Here is a 23,485-nt window from a genome sequence, read left to right on the forward strand (position 1 = left end):
AAAAAAAGTCGCTGTTTTCCCAGAGCTTAATTGGGGGGGGGGGGGGGGGGGGGGGGGGGGGGGGGGGGGGGGGGGGGGGGAGGGGAAAACACTCAGACCATGGTGATTTCCAGGCATTTGAGTTTATTTCGTCTGTTATAAAGAAATGTTTCCATGTTGGCATTAAGAGATGTGTATTTTCTCAAATGATGTTATGAAACAAAACTTTTCCTGAGAGCATGAGTGTAAGCTACATTGAAGACTGATGGAAGTCATTTCCATACCGTGAATAGATAGGCAAAGGTGTATTTGAAGTGGCTTTTGTTTCCTCTTCCTTTGATTCTAAATATGGTAAACTGTTTCTAAATATAGCATTGCATTTCAATGCATTACTATCATAAAAAGCACAAAATTTTTAGGTTTGATTTCTTTACTAAGGTGCGTGTGATAGCAGTGCATTAAGGTACTGGTTCTGAGGACTTTAGTTTACCCCAAATCATAAATTGTAAGTAATATTATACGGCACAAAAAAATTGATGCCAGAAATAGTACAGCGATAAAATGCTTTCATTTGCCTAAATTGCTAGTAATAATAATCTCCCCTGCCATTAGGGCATCCTTCTAATCTGCACAGTCTGGTTGAATTGGTTTCTCCCCCAAGACGTGAAACTTTGTATGCTCAAATCATACTGTACTTGGAATAAGCAGCAGTTCCCATGTCATCTTTATAGATGACCACTCAGAAGTCAAATGACCTGAAAAATCACTGGTAATACTAAGAGAGGACCCCATGATCATTGGTTCCTATTCCAGAATTCTAATTCCTAAACCAGCCTTGAAAATAAGCACAAAATTTACCAGCCTGCATTTTGCACATCTTTTCTTCATTCTACCCAGGGGGAGCCAACGTAGTGGCAATCATTTACGTCAACATTTCCTCCTATTCATCTACGAGTTATTTCTTACCATTAGAATGGCTGTAATAGGTGGTAAAGATGAAACTCTTTCTGTGTCCCATACTCCCACAGACGCATTCCATGTACAAATAATATATATTTACCTCAAAATCCCAGATCAGGTTCCACTGCCATCTCCAGAAAGTAAGAAGGGACCATGCAGCCAGGTCCTTTACTCTAAATGTCTTTACTCTAAATATAAATGAATTTCTCAAGTATCTGTAAATAGCATCTACAATGCACTTAATTCTTAAAGATAAATAAGATAAGCATCCTTCCTACCCCACTTCGGACTACCCGTGGGGTAATTATTTATCTTTATTCACCACACGTATTCATTAACCTTACTGTTGTACTTCATTCCTTACTCCTTAGTACGCAAATACACAAATGTATCCACTCAGCAGCAGCTACTATAAAGAGATCTCTTAGATTTCAGTGAGCCCTTGCAAGGTATTTGATGTAACCAAAATATTTTCCTTCATTTCATGGCCTGAGTCCTAAATGGCAAAGAAAAGTGAAGCGATAAGGCCATTATTCAGAGAAATGAAACAGAATTATCTTCCTTTTGTCTGTCTTGTTCAATTACTGGCTTTGATTCTACAATTTGGTGCAGCTTTATAAACTTGACCACAAAGTGCTATTTTAGCTTTCTCAATTTGTTCGTCATTACCAGTCATTCTCCATCTCTGAAGAGAGGAGAAGGGTGAGACACAGGTTGAAACGACAGAGAAGAGAGGGAACTTATACCAACCACCAGTGCCGTCCTGCTTCGTAGTGTGAGAATTGGACACGAAAACACCTTACTGGGGGAGGACAATGAAGTGCTAAAGGAGCTAAAAGTGCACATTAAAAAAATAAGGCTCCCCCAGTTACCTGTTGAAAAACAGGTGTTGTTTTACATTTTTTTCTAAAATAGTATCTTTGTTTTTCTAACTTGAATGTTGACACAGTGGACTAAGCACAATGGTAACCAGCAAACGATCTTTGCTCAGGTGGGTCGAACGACCTTCGAGCCATCTGCTTGTACTCGGTGCATTTACTACAAGGTTCTTCTGACAAGGGATAGTTGCAGTCCGTTCCCTAAGGACTCTAGCCGTTATAGGATGGAAGAGCTAAGGCCCCTGAGAATTTTAATGACATCAATTAAAATACTCTTTGGTTCCTTGGTATATTCCTGCTGGCTAGTTCCAGCGTTGGCCAACATGCGTATCCTTGACGTTAACCTGCTTTCGATATTCCTTTTGCAAAAGAGATTTTGCAGAACGATTCTTTGTTAAAGCTTCTTCAACACAGTGAGCTCTTCTGGCATCGGATCTAACCAGTGTCTACCTCCCTAGACTCATCTTTTGCTTACACCCCACCTTCACCCTTCCTTCCATGAAGACTACTTGCAGCTCTCCGAGTACATCCTGCCTTTGTATCCTCTGTGCCTAAAACATACATGTAATGTACATGTCTATTTCATCCATGTAGAACGCTCTCACCCCATCCCCATCTGCCCTATCTAGTACCTTCACTCGTTCAATCTCCACTGCTACCACCCTGGTCCAAGCCACCGACATCTCTAGGCTACATTTTACAATAATCTCCTAATCGATTTACTCTTGCCCACCTCCAACGCAGCCTCCGCAACCCATTCTCTGCAGGACAGCCAGAATGCACTTTTAAAACTTAAATCAGGGGTGTCTGGGTGGCTCAGTCAATTGAGCATCTAACTCTTGATCTCAGCTCAGGTTGTGATCCCAGGGTCATGGAATTCAGCCCCACATTGGGATCTCTGTGCTGAACCTGGAGCCTGCTTAGGGATTCTCTCTCTCTGCCCCCCCCCTCTCTCTTTCTCTTTCAAATAAAAAATTATAAAAAATACATAAAACTTACAGGAAGTCACCCCTCTGCTCATAACCTTGTAGGGAGTTCCCCCATTTCACTCAACAACAAAAGTCAAATAATCCTTGCAATGCCCTGCAAATGTCCTCCCGGATCCACCCCCTCCCTGTCCCTCTTACTCTCCTGTCACCACCTGTTACTCCCTCTTTCTTACTTCACTCCAGCCCCCCTGGTTCCTAAACTCGGGGCTTTTTCACTGCCCCTCCTCTCTCTACCTGTAATGCCCCTCCCCCACATATTCCTAAGGCCAGGTGATTCCCTCACTTCCTTCAAACCTTTACTCAAATGTTAGCTTTTCTTTTTTTTTTTTAATGTTTATTTATTTTTGAGACAGAGAGAGACAGAGCATGAACGGGGGAGGGTCAGAGAGAGGGAGACACAGAATCTGAAACAGGCTCCAGGCTGTGAGCTGTCGGCACAGAGCCCAACGCGGGGCTCAAACTCACGGACCGCGAGATCACGCCCTCAGCCGAGGTCGGACGCTTAACCGACTGAGCCACCCAGGCGCCCCAAATGTTAGCTTTTCAAGGAGGCCCACCAGGTAATCCTTCTGAAAATTGCAATTCGCTTCCCCTGCCCCACCACAGGTCGTCCCTATTTCTTTTTAAGCTTCTCTACTTTTATGCACCATGTTTTTTTTTCACTTTCTCTCATACTGTATCATTCATTTTCATGTTTATTCTCTAGTGTTTGATCTTCATGTTTGAATATAAACTCCATGAAAACAGAAATCATTATCAATTTTTCACTGATGTAGCCCAAGCATAATAAGCACTCAGTAAATATTATTGATTACGAATAGCACTTGACACCCAAACTTACATTGTGAGCTTTTTCGAGGCAGAGAAGATATGTTTCATCTCTTATCTGAAATGCCCAAACACAGTTTCTGGTGCAGAGTGGGCATTCCACGAATGTCTACTAAAGGAATGAGGAATGAGAAAAACAATCAGTAGACGTATTCATTCTTTTTTAGGAAAACTTCATGTATATATCGCATTCACTAACAAATGAATGTCAACAAAGAAAAGGATGTGACTTCTAGAATGGGCTGCTTTTATCTAAGCACTGTCCTTTAGTTATGTTCTGTGATTGTATTTGAGATAGATTTAAGACCTAACAGCATTAGCTCTGGATCTCTTACCCATCCCTGTTTTATAGATGAAGTCCCCCCAATCACAGCGATCTGTCCAAGGTCATCATCTGATTAGTGGCAGTAACAAAGATTGAAATCCAGGGCTGAAATCAATGGATCCAGGGCCTCTTTATATGGAACCAAGGACCCTAGGAAGCTGAGGACTTTGATCCCAAACATCGAAAATCATTTCTGACACACATTAGATATTAATGGAATGTTTGTTGAAGGAATGAAAGACGACCAATAAGTTTGAAATGTGTTTCTTTTTGTGCTACTCTTTATAATTCTTTTAATGATCCTGAGCCACATCACAAATCAGTTGGAGCTGAGATGGTTCATAAGACACCCAAACTTTGGAAGCTGAGCCTTAGAATCTAAACCTTAGGATATTATAAAAAAATTTTCAAAGGTGATTTTTTGTTGTCAGTAAAAATTTTTTTCCATCTAAAGAGTCACGTCGTGGAGAATTCTGAAAGAAATATTTAAATACGAATTATGTTTGCTGCCATTTGACTTTTCAAAATTACTTTGAATTCTATGTGCTCATTTATTTCCGTGTGCTCAGCATGCAACAGGGAAGCTTAAACTACCAAGTCAGTTGAAAACAGAGGAAACAGAGAGGACCATTAAACATCTTAAGAAATGCAGTATCGCTGGCATTTTCGTGTGTTCTCAGTAGGGTAAAAGCCCTGTCACTTTTTATCCTGAGACCAATTCCAGAAAGCGGAGGAGAAGAAAATCATAGAGTGACAAAAGGCCTTCCTCAAAGATGAACCTGCCCTACTCCTCGCTTGACAGAGGTGGAAATTCAGGATGTCAGCATTATTATCTTCACTTACTGAAGCACATAAGAGTGAACTCGACTGTCAGAGTGATGTGGTAACTAAAGTACACCCCATTCAAAAGAACAAAAGGAAGAGCTCCCACTTACTGAACATACTGCCAGAGGGGCTCCAAGGCACAACCGCTATCGAGTAGGCGTTCCCTCGGAAATAACACGCAGAACCTTCCTCTGTGGATTCGCAAGTGTTGGTGGGCTGGAATGTTTGAGAATGGAGAAATTGAGAACTTGACACGATAGGACATTTATCCAAGACCACTTAACGGAGTAGGTGACCTCAACCTCCTGATTTAGACATTCATTCCACAGATAGGTTTAGACTTCATGCTGGGACCTGGGGACGCAAGAATAAACAGGACAGATGCAGTCCCTGCTTTATGGAGCGACTCAAGTAGAGAAGCAGGATTATTGGGGCCTGCAATGTTGAGGCCTTGGCTTAGGTTTTGTGTTCGTTTGGTTCCAGCTTTTGTTTTGAATTGGAAAACTTTTATGTATCTTAGGCCCAGAAGAAATCTCCAACTCACTGAGTAAATATCACTCCCAGGACTTGACTTACAAGGGAAGAGGACGGCTCCCTATTATTGCTGGATTTGTGGTCATAATAGGACTGGATAATAGGACACACGGCAATGACAGTTTTTGTTGTTAATGTCGTTGTTGCTCATTTTTGCTTTTTTCTTTTTTGGGGGTGGGGGGATGGAGAGATGAGGCACACTCACCTCTTGGTTCCAGCAAGGAGACAGGCTGCTGAGATCAGAGACCTGGAGCCTGGTGGGGACGGTGCAGCCTTGTTCTTATGTTTATAATTCTCCACACCTAGAAGAGGAGCAGAGGCAGAAAATGAGTAATCCGGCCTCGCTGTCCCACTCACCTCTGGGTCTGACTCATCCAGTAGGTCCAAGGATCACTCCTGGTTGGGACTGTAATCACAGAGCACAGGCCAGGAAGGGCAGATTTTCTGGAACACTGCACTCCAAGGAATATGTTTGAGCTGGCCCCAACCCAGCAAGACTCTCCTCTTGACAAGTACAGGGCCATCCAAGGCACAGCGAGGAAGCCAAAATGGTAATGGCCACATCTTTAGATGAATGGGCTTTGAAGTCCCTGAAAGAGCAAACTGCTCTTGATCTTGCTTCCTCCCCTGGAACATTTGTAGTTCCCACAAAAGCACAGAAACTTGTTCCAGCTCTGCTGATCAAAAGCATTTCCAAAATGTAAAGATAAATATCCTGTACTTCTTTCTTCCCTTTTCTCTCTGGTCAGCTTCCTGGGGTCACAAGAATAAGATTTAAACCCCCAAAGGACACCACTAATGTGTTTACTTATTTGTTTATGCGCCATGCATCTGTGCTTTGGTGTCTTAGAAGCTTGAGAAATGGTTCTCATTTTAAGGTCACGCAGTGGAGAACAGGAGCCTCTAGAAAACCTCATTTTCCACTTTGGCCTGAGCTTTCTGCTGCCGCTGTTTATGATTCTTATCATCTAGCTGGCATTACTATTATTATTATCTCATAATTCTTAACTTACCTTGATTCGTTTGAAGAGCCATCCTGTCTATAAAGCAAAAAAAAAATAAAAAAATAAAAAAAATAAGTACTAGTCCCCAATGAAGTAGAAAAGAAATGGATTCTCCCACCTTGCTGATCAGAAAAAAAGTACAACAAATATACTGTCTCCTACATGTTTCTAGGCTTTGTGGACACCGTGGTGTATTTATAGGAATATCGCTTACAAAGGTGTCTGGAGATTGAGGGAAATATTCTGAGCATTTTCTAACACTATAGCTAACATACAGTTTAAAAATAAGTTTAACCTATGTCCCTGACCTTTGGAACACCTGGTGTTATCCCACAATAACCTGGTCTTTAAAGGTTTCTAATCTCAGTTGAATTGGAAACACCTGTTTTTCTACTGACATATACCTTTGTGCTACTACTCATCTTCAAGAGAACACTGGAAAACCAAAATAGATAAAGGAAGTATTTCTGATGGACTTAGAAAAAAAAAAATTCTGACCACAATGGCCATCATATACTGAAAAAGAGGACTTCTCTTTGAAGATTTTAAAAGATTAAATTGTCATCTAATGAAGCAGGTGGTTATGGGAGATCCTTCCCAGAGTTGGGCTTAGTAAGACCTAACAAAATCGTGAGCAGTGAACACAGCTTCTGAAAATTAAGGATGTGATGTTGCAGCCCGGGGGGTAGGCGCTGAGGATGATGACTAAAGAACTCAATGCCTGGTCAATTATCCTCATCTCCCTCTTTCTTTAAACATTTAACTATTCTCCATAGTATCGTTAGTCATTGTATGTGATATCAGCAGGATAGATTACATAGTCATCCTTCACATTCTTTCTCCAAACCCCTAGCATTATACCTGGGGTTCGTATAAACACTCATTTGTATCTAGTTTATTCCAAAACAATGATATTTAAAGGATTCATCCCACTGCCTCAGATGAATTAGAATTTGATAAGGTGGCAGGGTCCCCAGAAGTTATAGTGCTAAATGACATTTCAGAATATCTAAAAACTTAATTCTGTAACAAAATTCTAAATAATTTTATTAGCACAGAATTGACCATAAGTTACATTTCCAAAATAATATCTCAAATACAAAATTATGTTCATATACACACTAAGCTGCCAAACCAAGTATGATTAGTGGTTGTATGACTATTAATATTTTTAAATTTTTTAATTAAAAAAATTTTTCTTCCAGTTTTATTGAGACAAAATTGACATATAACATTTTGTAAATGTAAGATATACAGTGTGTTGATTTGATATTTATTACAGAGTGATAACCATCATATCATTAGCTAATACCTCCATCCCATCACATAAGTACCATTACTTTTTTTGTGGTGAGAACATTTAAGAACTACTCTTTTAGCATAAAATACAATATTCTTAACTATAATGACCATGCTGTACATTAGATCCCCAGAATTTATTCATCTTACAACTGGAAGTGTATACTCTTTGACCAACATCTCCCCAATTCCCCCAATCTCTTAGCACCTGGTAAACATCATTCTAATCTCTGTTTCTATGAGTTCAGCTTTTTTAGATTCCACATATAAATGATATCATACAGTGTTTGTCTGTCTTATTTCATTTAGCATAATGTCTCCCAAGGTCATCCATGTTGTCACAAATGGCAAGATTTCCTTCTTTCACATGGTTGAATAATACTCAGTAGTATATATACCACATCTTATCTATCTCTTCATCTATTGACAATTAGGTTGTTTACGTATCTTGGCTGTTGTAAATAATGCTTCAGTGAACTTGGGAGTGTTGATAATCTTTTCAATATCCTGTTTTCATTTCCTTTGGAAACATACCGAGAAGTGGGGTATCTGGATAATAGGTTTGTTTTTTGGTTTTTGGTTGTTGTTTTTTTGCTTGTTTGTTTGTTTTTGAGCAACCTCAATACTGTTTCTCCTAGTGGCTATACCAATACACATTCCTACCAACAGCATAGAAGGGTTCCCTTTTCTCCATATCCTTGCCAACACGTGTTACGTTTTGTGTGTTTGATGATAGCCATTCTAACAGGTGTATGGTTATATCTCACTGTGGCTTTGATTTGCATCTCCCTCATGATTAGTGATGATGAGCATCTTTTCATGGACTGGTTGGCTATTTGAAGATGTTCTTTGTAAAAATATCAATTCAGTTACTCTGCCCATTTTTAATTGGATTGTGTTTGTTGCTATTGAGTTGTAGGATTTGTTTATGGATTTTAGGTATTAAGCCTTTATCATATAGTTTGCAAATATTTTCTCCTATTCTATAGGCTCCCTTTTAATTTTGCTGATGGTTTTCTTTGCTGTGCAAAAACATTTTCATTTGATGTAGTTTCACTTGTTTATATTTTCTTTTGTTGCCTTTGCTTTTGGTGTCAAATCAAAAAAAATCACTGCCAAGACTGAGGTTAAAGAGCTTACTCCCTATGTTTTGTTCTAGGAGTTTTAGGGTACCTGTTCTTATATTCAAGTCTTTAATTTATTTCATTTCTCTTTTATGTACAGTGTAAGATAAGGGTCCAGTTTCATTCTTTTGCATGTGGCTGTCCAGCTTTCCCAACTCCATTTATTAAAGAGATTATCCTTTCCCCATTGTATATTCTTGCCTCCTTTGCCATAAATTAATTCGCCATATATGCATGAGTTTATTTCCGGGCTCACTGTTCTGATCATTGTTCTATGTGTCTGATTTTATTCCAGTTCCATACTGTTTTATTACTATAGCTTTGTAATATAACTTGATATTAGAATGTGATACCTCCAACTTTGTTCCTCTTTTTCAACATTGATTTGGCTATTTGGAGTCTTTTGTGGTTCCATACAAATTTAATTCTTTTTTCTATTTCTGTGAAAAATGCCGTTGGAATCTTAATAGAGATTGCACTGCATCTATAGATCACTGTGGGTAGTATGGACATTTTAACAATATTAATTCTTTTAATCCATAAGCACAGAATAACTTTCTGTTTACTTGTGTCGTCTTCAGTTTCTTTCATTCATGTCTCATAGTTTTAGTGCACAGATTCTTTACCTCTTTGTTTCAATTTATTTCTATATATGTCATTCTTTTCGAAACTATTGTAAATGGGACTGATTTTATTAATTTCTTTTTCTAATGTATCATTCTTAGTGTGTAGAATCACAGCTGATTTTGTAGAGTGATTTTTGTGTCCTGTAACTTTACTGAACTTGTTGATTAGTTTTACCAGGTTTTCTGGTGGAGCTTTTAGAGTTTTCTCTGTATAGTAGCATCATATGTGATCTGCACATCAAGACAGTTTTACTTCTTCCTTTCCAGTTTAAATCCCTTTTATTTTTATTGTTTCCTAATTACTCTGGCTTGGACTTGAATGAAAGTAGAAAGATTGACCATCTTTCTCTTGTTCCTGATCTTAGAGGAAACCTTTCAGCTTTTCAGCACTGAATATGATGTTAGCCTTAGACTTGTTATGTATGGCCTTTATTATGTGGAAGCACTTCCCTCTATATCCATTTATTGAGAGTTTTTATTATGAAAAGATGTTGAGTTTTGTCAGATGCTTTTCTTTCTGCATTAAGACGATCATATGAGTTTTATCCTTTATTTTGTTAATGTGGTATGTCACACTGATTGATTTGCAGATGTTGAAGCATCCTTGAGTTCCTGGAATAAATGCCACTTGATTGTGGTATATGATCCTTTTAAAGTACTATTGAGTGTGGTTTGCAAATATCTTGTCGAAATTTTTGCATCTATGTTCATCAGGGATATTGGCCTGAAGTTTTCTTGTGTGTCCTTGTCTGATTTTGGTATCATGGTAATGCTGTTCAGATTTTCTATTTCTTCATGATTCGGTCTTGGTAGGTTGTACGTTTCTAGCAATTTATTTAATTCTTATAGGTTGTCCGGTTTGTTGGCATGTGATTGTTCATTGTAATCTCTTATGGTCCTTCTTATTTGTGTGGTATCAGTTATAATGTCTCCTCTTCTATTTCTGATTTCATTAATTTATTGTATGTAGTTAGGCCCCTTCCAGGGAGTAACTGGGTGGGGGATGTTTTCTGTGTGACCCTCTGCACTGAACCCTGGAGTAATAGCGGCAGCAAGTGCTGTCCATTAGTAACTGCTTCTCTGTTTGCTATAGTCTTGTGGATTTTATAGATACAGGCCCTGTGGGCTTTCAGAGGTAGGTGTTTGGGGGACACTTCCCCCAAGTGGGAGTCTTAAAAGATGAGATGCTAGATGCTGGGTCCAAACCCTTTACTCCTCTGGGAGAAGCTAGGAGTTGGGGGTTCCCTCCTGATTGTATGGTGCTGTGCTTGGGGTGGGGTTTATGGCAAGAGTACGTCTCAGCCTTTCCTATCCATTTCAATGTGGGTTTTTTTGTTCGTTTGTTGGTTTGCCCAATTTATAGATGTCTCTTAGCTGGTTTCTGGGTTTCTTTAGAAGTAGTTTCCATTTATAACTGTAAATTCAGTGTGGCCATGGGAGGAGGGGAGTTCAGGAGCTTCCTGTGTCACTCACTTTCTTTAGACTGCCCTCTGGTTTCATCCTTATAACCAAGAATTCTGATGAGTATAACACAATTCCTCTATGGATGTTTGTCTCCTACTGGCTATTAATATTAACTGACTAGTTGTCCATTCATTCATTCCTCATAGCAGATATACAGTGAATTAACAGAAGTTTTTAAAAATATAGTAGAAAAATTAAGGCAATTGAATGTATGACTTTAATTCGTCAACTGATTCAGAAAAGATCAATGTTTTTATTTTAGTTGTAGAATGAGTTCATCATGTATAGAATCCAAGTAAGAATAGTTTGAGAGCCATTAGTCTAGGTTACACAGATTTATTTTTAAGACAAGATTGGACATTCTATCCCTATGGAACTCAGTAGGCTGGTTACAGATCTCATATTTCACCATTGCAAACTTCTTACATAATTTGTTCTTCATGGTAAAGCACAAACGGAACTGGGAATTCCTAGCGCTGCTAGAGAAAAAAACTTTTTTTAATATGGAGGATTTGTGCGCTTGTCAAAGAATCTTTACTGTTCAGTATGAATTAGTGTGAGATACTACAAAGATTGAAAAAAAATAAGTATATAAGTTCTTTCTGCTCTCAAATAGCTCACAGTTAGTACTATCAGTATGAGAATATAGCTTTTACACTATAGCAGTTCATCTTTGGCATCTCGGAAGGGTCTGGTAGCATAATATGTACATACAGAGGAGGGATCAGCAGTGAGCAGAGAGTCAGGAAAGGTTTCCTAAAGATTGTAACACTGGATGTGACTAAGATTTGTTAAAAAGGAGGGTGGAAGAAAAGGATTTTCCAAGTGAAGAGATCATTACACGGAGACGTGTTCATAAATTGTCAAATGTTTTATTTCTGTTTAACCTATGTTAAAATTCAAAGCTCTTTTGGAAACTAGAATTAAATTGAAATAGTAAAATATTGATCTGATTTTTAGATTAAATCATTTCAAGTTCTCTTGTATAAAAATATAGAGGGGCATCTGGGTTGCTCAGTTGGTTGAGCGTCCAACTCTTGATTTCAGCTTAGGTCATGATGAGCCCTACATCAGGATTCTCTTTCTCCCTCTCTCTCTCTGTCTCCTGCCCCCAGCACATACTCACTCAATCTCTCTCTCTCCCTCAAAATAAATCAACAAACCTAAAAAAGGCTTTTCACATTGCTTATGGCCACTAGCTTATCATCTTTACCCTGAACTTCAGCTGAAACCAATGAAGTTCCAACGTGAAGAAGAAAGGGGGTTGGGGGGAAGAAAAAGAAACTAGCATTTACTGACCACTACCTGACTGGCAATAACCATTTTATATATTTCGCTCATCAATTCTCATAAAAATCCCATCAGGCAAGTATATCTTTTCCCCTCTGTTTTATATATTTAAGTGAGGCTCAAAAGAGTTAAATGACTTTCTCAAGTTTGCAAAGCTAAGTAGCCTACCGAGCCAACCCAAGACTGTTTCCTAATCACACATTATTTTCCAGTATTGTTTCCCAAGGAGAAAAAACAAGTTTGTAGCTAGAACAAGGGCACAGTCCCATCATCATTTGGCTCAGCTTACTATGTGCAGCTGCAGTAATAATAAACAATTGCCCCAAAATGTTCATTATCCAAAAAGGAATTTGTTAACTCTTTCATTAATTGCCATAATGGCATCTTCCATTGAGAATGACTCATGCAAAGACCTCCAGTTATGTATCTCACTCCTTCCTCTGAGAGCATCATATTGTAGGAGATCAATATTTGCAGTATCATGCTGTTATTTCCAAGAATCGATAGTAAATTGCAAAAAGAAGAAGGAGAAGGAGAGGAGGAAGAGGAATAAGTAGAAGTACTGGCTACAAGTCACTGTGTCTTAAATCTTACAACTACATTTTTCCCATCACCCCATGCTCTCAGTCTAATTACAAAAATATCCATAGTTAATTAAAAAGCAAAATAATTTAGAAAAGGGGGAGAAACACCAGGTCTGAAACTCTTCCAGACTTTCCATCCGAGCCCCTACTGGTGTTGTGGGTCTGTTTGGTGTATTGGTAAGCTTTTCTCATTGTGCTCATGTGTGTTTTATAGCACCCGTCACAAATCGAGTTTTCTTTCTAAACATAATTAAAAATACCCTTGGTATTTTCACAAATTAGAACGTCTTAAGAATTTTCTATATACAAAGTTTTGTTTGTAGGCTATCCAGTCACCAATAATCACATGGTAGCCCTGTACCAGCTTCTTGGGGTACTTAAAATTTTTTTCTCTGGGGGCACCTGGGTGGGTCAGTCGGTTGGGCATAGGACTTTGACTCAGGTCATGATCTTGCAGTCCGTGAGTTCGAGCCCCATATTGTGCTGACAGCTAGGAGCCTGGAGCCTGCTTCGCATTCTGTGTCTTTCTATCAGCTCCCGTCCTACTTCGCTTGTCTCTCTCTCTCTCTCTCTCTCTCTCTCTCAAAAATAAATAAACATTAGAAAAATATATATTTTTTAATTTTTCTCTGTCCCTGGGGCACGTGGGTGGCTCAGTCGGTTAGGCATCCGACTTCAGCTCAGGTCATGATCTCACATGTTCATGGGTTCAAGCCCCACGTCGGGCTCTGTGCTGACAGCTCAGAGCCTGGAGCCTACTTTGGTTTCTGTGTGTCCCTCTCTCTCTGCCCCTCTCCCACTCCCACTCTATCTCTCAAAAATAAATAAACATTAAAAAAAATTCTTTAGACAAAAAATTTTTTTCTCTCTAAAATGCTCCTAGTCTAATAAAATCCTAAACCTTGATTATCTCAATTTTAATAAAAGTAGAAAATGAAGAAAATTGATCATTTCTTAATAATAAAAAGCAAACCTTCGGATAATGCGGTTATTTATATCCTCCTCATTTTTATTCATCAAGAACTCTGTGTCATCTCCAGAAATACTTTGAACAGAAAAAATATAAATGAAATGTTTCTAAGAGGAAAGCAAAAGTGCCAATTTCCAGAGATGGGCTCCTTCACTGCTTTTGGCCACCTACATTCTCCCTACGGATTTATCCTGTAGACAACTCCTCCTCTTCCACTTCATTCCTCCCTTTCCAGTATGGAAATTTATTATTTTGCTGTCTTTTGCCTGGCAAGGGTCTTTTGCTGCTGAATTAGTACCCTAGCTAAACAGTGCAAAACAGGAAAAGGAAAGTATGCTTCGTTTTCTTTTTCTTCAGAATGTAATATCCTAATTGTATCTAAAATATTGTGGCCACATTTAGGAGTCCGACAGACACCTGTAGAAGCGAAGTTAATTTGACAACAGAAGAACGAAAACAAGAGCATGATAGCACAGCTTTCCATTCCACTTTTCTGCCACAGTTTAAATTTAGTGATCTGAACTGCTAGATGAGGGGTTGAATTGATTAGTACAATTCTTTGAGTGCACGGCTCATCCTTTTTTAACAGATCTCAAACCACAGTGTGGCAAGGAGTTCATTTTCTTGTCCCCCGGGTTTGATGGGTCATCGCAAGAGTTCCCACAGTCAAGGAACTGAAATGAAGACACTGCCAAAAGTTGGAATTCTAGACTGTTAATAACAGTTGGGAAGTCAACTAGCACTTTATCATTTTTAAAACACTTTTAAATGTACTCATATTAGATCCTTGCCACACCCCTGTGAACTAGACTGAGAAGATGTTATTATTTATTATTTTTATTGATGAGAGAATGGAGGATGGGACCTTTAGCCCAAGGTCAAAGAAAAAGAACTCCTCCTGAATTAGAATTCATGTCCTTTGATCATTATCCAGTGATATGTCCCTTCAGCTTCCAGCTGAGGCAGGTAATAATACCTGTCCAATAAAGCAGAAAAATGTTATTGGAGGCAAAACCAATCAGCTTAGATTTGTTGTTGGAGTACGGAGAGACTACTGATACTAAGCAGAACAAGAGACACTGAGTCAGCAAAGTTCATACTTTGCTAGATTTACCATTGCTTGGCTCTGAGGCTTGGGGAAAACCACATAGCCATTCCAGGACTCAGCTGTTACCATTCTGAAAACAGGACACATATGTTGCACGCCAAACAGAACTAGCGGATATGGTATTTTTGCCCTTACCTTTCATATGACTAAGGTGTTCTTGATTCTGGGAAGATTAAAATTTCTAGTTATAGTTAAAGAAGATAGTAATCCACATTGTACTCACACTGGGAAGACTTCCTGAAAAAAAAAAAGGATTAGAAGTGGACTTTGAAGAAGCAGGTAAATCTCATGTGGTCACTCAGTATTTATTGCTAACATTATTTACATCAGTCCCAGCCCCAGCCCCTCGAAATCAAGCAGTGAAACCTAACAAAGACCCTACCCTCACAGAGTTTATGTTTCATAGATAAGCTAGTCAATATATAGCACACCACATGGTGATACATGCCACAGAGAAATATAAAGCAAGGCGAGTAAACTAGGAATCCCGTCTAAGTGTGTTGGGGGTCATGGGGACAGGGGGCAGATTGGGTGTTACTGTCTTAAGTAAGGTGGTCGGGGAAAACTTCACTGACAATTTGACATATGACCAGAGACCTAAAGGAAGTAAGGGTACAAGCCATGTGGAAATATGAGAAAGAACATCCCCAGGAAGGGAATATCAAGGCCTGAGGTGAGAGCCCACTTGATGTGTTTGAGGGGAAGCAAAGAAGCCAGGGTGGCCAGGTAGAGTTAGCATGTAAGACATGGAGGAAGTGAGGGTAGGGACGTGGTGGGGTCCAGAGCCTGGAGAACCTCATAAAGACTTTGGCTTTTACCCTGAGTTAGGTGAAAAGCCATAGGAAACTCCACAAAAATGACAGGAGCAATATCAAAGATTTAGAATAGGGCACATTTTTAAATTATGGTTACACATCAAAAAAGCTAGTGAAGAAAGCTAAAGAGGCCTGTCAGTGTTGACATCCTAATACAGATCTTCTATAAATACTGAGGAGTCTAAGACACTTTAATTTCTAACGAGTAAGCTTTCTGGCTTTAATTTTCAAGATACTCCGTTAGAACCAAAATCAGTTCTGTCTGCTGTACATTAACAGCGAGACGCAGATGAATTTACTTTTCATATTAAGTTGTAATTTTTATGCTCCAACTCAAGACTGGGCAAAGGAACTTACCAAAATAATAGTATGTTTCTGTAGAAATGTGTTCATTCCCCATCCGGACTTCCTACAGTACAGTTGTTGATCTACCTACAAAAAGAAAAAAAAAATCATTGGGTGACGTTTGCTTAGCCCTGAAAGTAGGGGTGATGAATAGGGTATTCTTCTCTCTGTGCACCTGTCTTCCCTGAAGCACAGAACCCCTAATCTAATTGTATGACTTCAGGCAGTCCCCAAGTTGTTTCACTTCTTGTGTGTAATAGTGATAGAAAGTGGTCTATTTCTATCCCCGTAACATGTTATTATTAATGATAGGACAGTCATGTGTGGGCTTCGTTGATCAAAGTATTAAGTTATTTCTGCAACAGTTATTGAAGCATCTTTCTTATGTCAGAGACTGGAAAGAAGACAAAGAAAAAGATGTGCTTGCTACCCCTCAACTGCAAATCTGGGAGACACAAGCATATATCTTGAAACAATACCATGAGGCAGGATGCCTTAAGATAAGTTATAACAGAAGTATTAGGGCAATAAAATCACTCATTTGGTACTTTACATTTTAAGAGTACACACCTGCATACAGCATCTCATTTGATTTTTATATCGTTTGAAAACAAACTGTGCTTATTAATCATTATTGAAAGTGATACAGTTTCCCCCCTGGGATGTGAGAGAAGGGAAGCAGGAGCTCAGGAAAGGCCTCTTGAGAGGAATTTAAAGAATGAATCATTTTAGGGGCACCTGGGTGGCTCAGTCGGTTGAGTGTCTGACTCTTGACTTCAACTCAGGTCATAATCCCAGAGTCGTGGGATTGAGCCCTACATTGGGCTCTGTGCTGAGTGTGGAGCCTGCTTAAGATTCTCTCTCCCTCTGCCCCTCCTCCATGTGCACACACACTCTCTGTGCTATAACTAATTAATTAATTAATCAATCATTCTAAAATCAGGTGAATATTTGTGTAAGTTTAATATGCAAGACACTGTAAAGATCCCAAAACTAGAGCCAGTACCTTCTAATCCAAGGGTGGTATCTCCTGTTCTTTGGCTTGTGATGACCTTGGTGGTTTTCTATTCTGGGGAAAATGGCATTGATTCTGGCCTGTCGTGGTTTACTTAGTCTCATCCCTTGTCAAAAGGTCTAGAAACTTCTGTTCAATAGTGCCTGAGAAAGAAAACATTGAAAGCCATTCTGTGAATGTGGTCATCATTAACATCTGGTAACCTAGCAAACACAAATTTTGTTTTCAAGAATACCATGGGTATAAAGTGCAATGGAAAAGATGGCATTCTGCTAGAAATTCGCGAATAGTTCCTGCTTTCATTATGAAGAAAACAATGTTGATGTATTCTGTATCATGAGCAGTTTCATATTCTGGTTATATTCACCAAGATTGACAAGGAACCTTACTTGGTTCCTCCAAACTAGAAACCACTCATATAATGTATTGACTAAAAATATTTCCTCTGTACGTTTGGAAATGTCTTCTTTCCTGAAGCCAGTCCTAGCTTAATGACTTTGTCATAGAAGATAACTCTAATTGAAGGTAACTTGCATATAGCCGAGTGTTGTGATATAAATGAAATACATTGAACAAAGAATCAGGTAATGTGCATTAAATAGCCCTGAGACCCTGAGCAAGTTGCCCAAGCTCTCTGGACCTCAGTTATGTCATAGATCAAAGAATGGAACTTCCTTGAAAGAAACATCATTTTTTTTTAAGAAAAAATTAAAACACTCAACTCTCTCTCTCTGTGTCCACACACACACACACACACACACACACACACACACCACATCACATATAAATATACACATTGGAATAAGTTTCCATCTGTTTTCATAAAATCACCACAGAATATATTTTTTAAAAATTTTTAGTACCACTAAAACAATGAGTCCTTTTTTCCACTTCATCAAACTTTCATCTAGTTGATACTGCTTCTTGTCCTGTGGGAGCATCTTTAATCGACACTGGCCAGTGTGTCATTTTTCCTGTTTGTTTGGATCTCATAATAAAATTGCCCACGACATCTATTTTCGTGTGAATTTCACCGTAAGGGGAACATCGGGTAAGGAGTCTGGAAGGGAGGGCAGGAGCTGACAGCAACACATTTCAGCCATAAATTTTGGTTTATAGCACATGAGGTGCTATCCACTTGCTTCATAAGCCATCATTAGAGGAGAAGTTCATGATAAGGGACAACAGTACATTTGTTGAGGGGCCAGGAAAAATCATTTAGCTTTATGTCTTTTCAATTTTTTTCCCGATTGCTAATATAAAGAACCAACTTTTGATATAAAGAACCAACTTTTGAACTTGAAGCCATTTTTAGCCTAGTCCTAAAAGAACCAGCAAAAGGAATTAAATTACTCCATGAAATGCTTTTGTTTCTCTATCCTAGGTATGTGGTTTTTCTTTCTTGTGTTGTCCCCACTGTAGGAAGTACCACCTTCAGGGACCAATGGAGATAGATGAATAGAGATTCAGCAATTTGGGTGACACTCTTTTACCTGTCTGCTGCCCCCATGGCAAATTTCCTGAAACCCTGAACTATGTCCTGAATGCTACCTCACATCCATCTGAATCCATACACTGAGAGGTTTCCAAAGAGCTCACTAAGTGGATCATTTTGGCAAAATGGGAAGGAACCTTTAAGATTACTTAGCCAAAGTTTTGGAACTTCTTTAAAAAAAAATAGCATTGGGGCGCCTGGGTGGCGCAGTCGGTTAAGCGTCCGACTTCAGCCAGGTCACGATCTCGCGGTCCGTGAGTTCGAGCCCCGCGTCGGGCTCTGGGCTGACAGCTCAGAGCCTGGAGCCTGTTTCAGATTCTGTGTCTCCCTCTCTCTCTGCCCCTCCCCCGTTCATGCTCTGTCTCTCTCTGTCCCAAAAATAAATAAATGTTGAAAAAAAAAATAGCAAAATTATTTCTTAAACACTATTAAGAATATTTAGGGGCGCCTGGGTGGCGCAGTCGGTTAAGCGTCCGACTTCAGCCAGGTCACGATCTCGCGGTCCGTGAGTTCGAGCCCCGCGTCAGGCTCTGGGCTGATGGCTCAGAGCCTGGAGCCTGTTTCCGATTCTGTGTCTCCCTCTCTCTCTGCCCCTCCCCTGTTCATGCTCTGTCTCTCTCTGTCCCAAAAATAAATAAATGTTGAAAAAAAAATTAAAAAAAAAAAGAATATTTAAATATTTAAAAAAGATAAAAATGAAGGGTGCCTGGGTGGCTCGGTCAGTTAAGCGTCCAACTCTTGGTTTCGACTCAGGTCATGATCTCACAGTTCATGAGTTTGAGCCCCACATCTGATTCTGTACTGTCAGTGCAGTGCCTGCTGGGGATTCTCTCTCTCCCTTTCTCTCTGCCTCTCCCTCCCCCCCCCCCCGATAAATAAATAAACATAAAACAAAACAGATACAAATGAAGTCACTGTGATTGACAATCCTGACATCCATCCAATAGCCTACTTTTTCCTTCCCTTCCTCCTTCTATACCCCTTATACTCATTTTCTGGATGAGGAAATCAGAGGCATATTTCTATCTATGTAATAGGAAGTTTACATAATAGGTAGATAATTGTCTACTGATCTAGTACATATATATATCTAATATATACATATATATATGTAATGTAATATAATAGAAACTTCTCTACTTACTGACTTTAAACTTACTTATTTTTATTCTGACTAGCAAAGTTATGGTCTAGAACAAAAAACTATCCTCACTCACCCAAACCAATGAGGGTGTAAGCAAGTGCCTATGGTCACTGTGTCCTCAACCACTGCTGTTGCTCATTTGAACTGTTTAAAAATTATTTACCCCATTTTGAAAAGTTAAAAAGTAGTGAGAATGGTAAAGGTACTAGTAAGGAGATGTATACGATTGTAAGAGAAAAGAGGCAGGAAATAATTTTTTAAGTGTAGAAAAGTGACCAATTTTGCAATGCACACGTGAGGTGAAGCATGGGACAGTTCCACTGATTCTCAGTGCCAGAGAATGACTCAAGACGTATGCACTTGTGCTGACACATTTGTGCATCAAGAGACCCAAAGGAGATGAGAAAAGGTGGTAAACTTTGGAGTGTGCGGCTACAGAATTGGTGTTTACCTCTGACACCTGTTCACTTTGTGTTAATTCAAAGCTCGGAATTACAATCAAGAACTTGAAATTGCCTCACCTATAATAGCATTAAGTGTTGAAACTTTTGTTCAGAGCCACAGATGATTCAGTGGTTTTAGAGCCTGTTTGCATCTACACAGAATCAAAGTGGGCATCCAAAGTTGGGAAGAGGAATAGAGCTGCTGAGAAATCCCTCACAGCATTTGCAGGGAACATCAAGGACAGTCTCCTCCCGGCATATTTTTCATGTGTAAAAATTGGTCCATTTGGAAAAGAAATAATATGTCCATTTTACCACTTCCTGTGTTTAGTGGAAATGATAGGATTGCGTATAAATTCCCCTCAGTCAGTTTGAATTTAGGACCAAAGGGGCCTATGAACACCTTTTTGGAGACTCGCTCAGTCATGCATAAGAGAACCAGTTTGCTCTACATAATGAACAACTAAACCGAGTAACATCAAAAGTGCTGTATCTTCAATAAATTGGTCTATTTAGAGGACATTATACTTAAATTTTTATTTTCCTTTGGAGATATAATTTGATTGAGCAAATGAAGCCTAATCATAGTGAGCCTCATTATTATCAGAACTTCTTGAGTTATTTCAGAGTTCCAAGATTATTTTCCTCTCCCCCCCAATTTAAAAGTACAACATAAAAATAAATTGTATTGTGTTTCAAGTAATAAAAACTGTACTCATCTGCTAAATGTGCAAAAATCTCCCCATAAAGCTAATTAACTAGATAAAAGGTCCATATCAGGCTTGAAGCAGTTCCTGTCTCTAGGGACCAAACTCAGTAATTAATTATGTTTCTGAGAGTCTCTGAACGCTTTTCCAGCTTCATGGGTCCTTAGAAATGAAACATCTTGGGCATCATCCAAAATATCTTAATCTCTCAATCTGCTTGGAGTTGAGTTCCGACAAGGAAGCAGAGTTAAACGTCTCTACAAGGCCTATATATCCCCAGGTTTTAGTCAGTTCTTTACCTCAGGGTTCGGATAACACTAACTGAATTTCTAATCAGCCTCATTCTTCAAACATTGTTAACATTAGAGTGACCATTTGGTTGGGGCCCGTGTAGCATGTTGGCTTGGTTGAATCAAAGATACCAAGAAAGTGTGAGTTAAGAACTAAAAATGTATGATGCCACACAGATGTGTTGTTGAACGGGCTACACCTTGGTCCCTGTTCAAGTTTCAGACATTAGGTAGGATGTATTTGGACATGTCCTAGTGGCCTGGACTCTGACGGCATCGCCGGCCACACCCTTGTGTTAACTTCAGTCCTCTACTGAGGAAAATGCCTTGCCAATTCATGGCCTCTTAAGAGACACGACATTTTATCACTTAGAACCCTGGTCAAGCATACGTTGCCGAAGGCAAGATCCTGAAGGAATGCTCTTGGAGATGGGGTCTATGGGAATAGGCACCCGGAAGGGAGGAGAAAGGCTAAGATCATCTTGCACACTACATCATTTTGCCTAGCCCTCCACTTTGGGCCTCCCCACACATCCAGACCAGATGGCTTTTTAAAGCTCCTCAGGGGAAAATAGACTATAAACCATATAAGCATAATCAAAAGACATTCACAGATGACACCGTTTCTTTATAAAGCCCATGCTTTAGTGTCAGCACCTCAAATTAAACGGCAGTGTCGCTGCCACAGTCTAAATGTTCTCACCCCCCTCTATATTTACTCTCCAGATTTGAAAAACTTTCAAGTTATTCTCAAAACACAAGACTAACATCGGCTTCAGAAATAACTAGTAGTGGATGGGGTAGACAATATCAGAAGAAATGCACCCTCTTGCAGACTTAAGCTACCCTCCCAAGACGACTTAAAATGAAGCTTTGATTTCTCCCTTTTCCCTTCGGATTTCAGGGTGTCACCCTAAGAAAGCGGAAGAGGGTCGGAATTTTTAATTACAGTCTCCCTTGCTGTGTTTACCAAACAGCTAGTAGCCCTGGGTGTGGAGTTAGGCTGTTTAAAGTCATGTTTTAATCTCCTCTGTAATTGCAATTTGATTGCTGGTGTAAATTACCTAGTAGGCTCTCCACCTTCAGTGCCAGCCCTTTCCCAGAGTGCATAATTTTGAATTAAAAGGCTGATATTCATCCAAAAGTTTCCCAGAATGTTTCATGGGCTCAGTGAATTATGCATTAAACAGAATTCTTTAAAAAGAAGGCAAGAGGTTCCTTTGATGTCAGCTGGGGTTTTTCATCATATTATGGACTATTAATTTCGAGACTCTTTTAGAGGTGGTTTTTTGAAATCTATGTTCAATTTAGGACTTATTACTGATCTTTCTCTAACCTTTATATTTTATTTTAACAGCATCATATGTCACCCTGAATATGGCAGGTTCTGGCAGAAACCTGGTGGTTAAAAGTTCTTAGGGGTGGGCGGAGGGTGAAGAAAACAGCAATTTGCTGCAAACACGCCATCTGCTGGATAGAATGTGCATATACTTATAGGAGCTTGCCCTCATATCAGGAAAATGTTTTAGAAACCTCAGGACAAAACCGTTTAGGGAGCTGAGATGTATATGGGCGCTCAGCTAGGGGACATCTCTAAGCTGTATCCAGATGCCAATGGTCTCTTGTAACGATTTTTTTAATACCCCATAAGAGATAACCTTTGGTTGTTATGTCTGATTATGAGCTCTGTTCCCTATCCAGGTGTGAGATTACAGTTTATAGTAAGCAAAATTGATCCCAAGAAAATAAACAGCCCCCCTTATGCAAAAGTAAATAATAAGGACGGACATGTTTCCACTGCCATATGCAAATGCAGATTCTGGGGAAATTGTTACACAATCGCACATTACTGTTCTCTCTCTATTCTTTTTTTTTTTTTTTTCCTGTACACAAAGTACTTTGAAATTTGTCAAGGGCTGTGCTTTTGTGCACTGTTAGGAGTTGAGTAAACATAGACTTATCGTTCAACACAGACACTTCTGAACGCAAAAGGGAGCACTATAAATAATTACATCACAACAGCATGCACAGACCAGGACTGTCATGGGTGAATAAGGATAAAATGTCTCTCCATTCATAGGTAGTCAAGTCTGCTCACAAATAGAAACCCCTTTTCAGGCTGTACGACCTGCCAGCTCATGTTAGAGAAGAACAAAAAGAACAGGTTGAAATGATCCAGTATAATGAAAAGATCCCAGACTGGGGCAGTGAGGAGAAAGACTCAGGTTTTCATCACAAATACATTCAGCGTTGACTTTTTTCCACTTTTTTTATTCATGCGTTAATTCATCCATGGCTAAGTACCGTAAGAAAAGTCAGATACGGATGCTAACTGGATTTACTGTGGTGATCGTTTCACAATACATACAAATATTGAATCATGATGCTGTACACCTGAAACTAATATAATGTTATGTCAGTTATACCTCAACTTAAAAGGTCAA

At 39.3% G+C, this 23,485-nt stretch overlaps 1 protein-coding gene across 2 annotated transcripts in view; it reads left to right on the forward strand.

Annotated features, from left to right (window-relative positions):
- GRM3 (glutamate metabotropic receptor 3) overlaps window positions 1-23,485 on the forward strand; it is a 218,310-nt gene that overhangs the window by 142,287 nt on the left and 52,538 nt on the right. The window lies entirely within an intron of this gene.

This window comes from Prionailurus bengalensis, chromosome A2 (assembly GCF_016509475.1).
Source record: "Prionailurus bengalensis isolate Pbe53 chromosome A2, Fcat_Pben_1.1_paternal_pri, whole genome shotgun sequence".
NCBI lineage: Eukaryota > Metazoa > Chordata > Mammalia > Carnivora > Felidae > Prionailurus > Prionailurus bengalensis.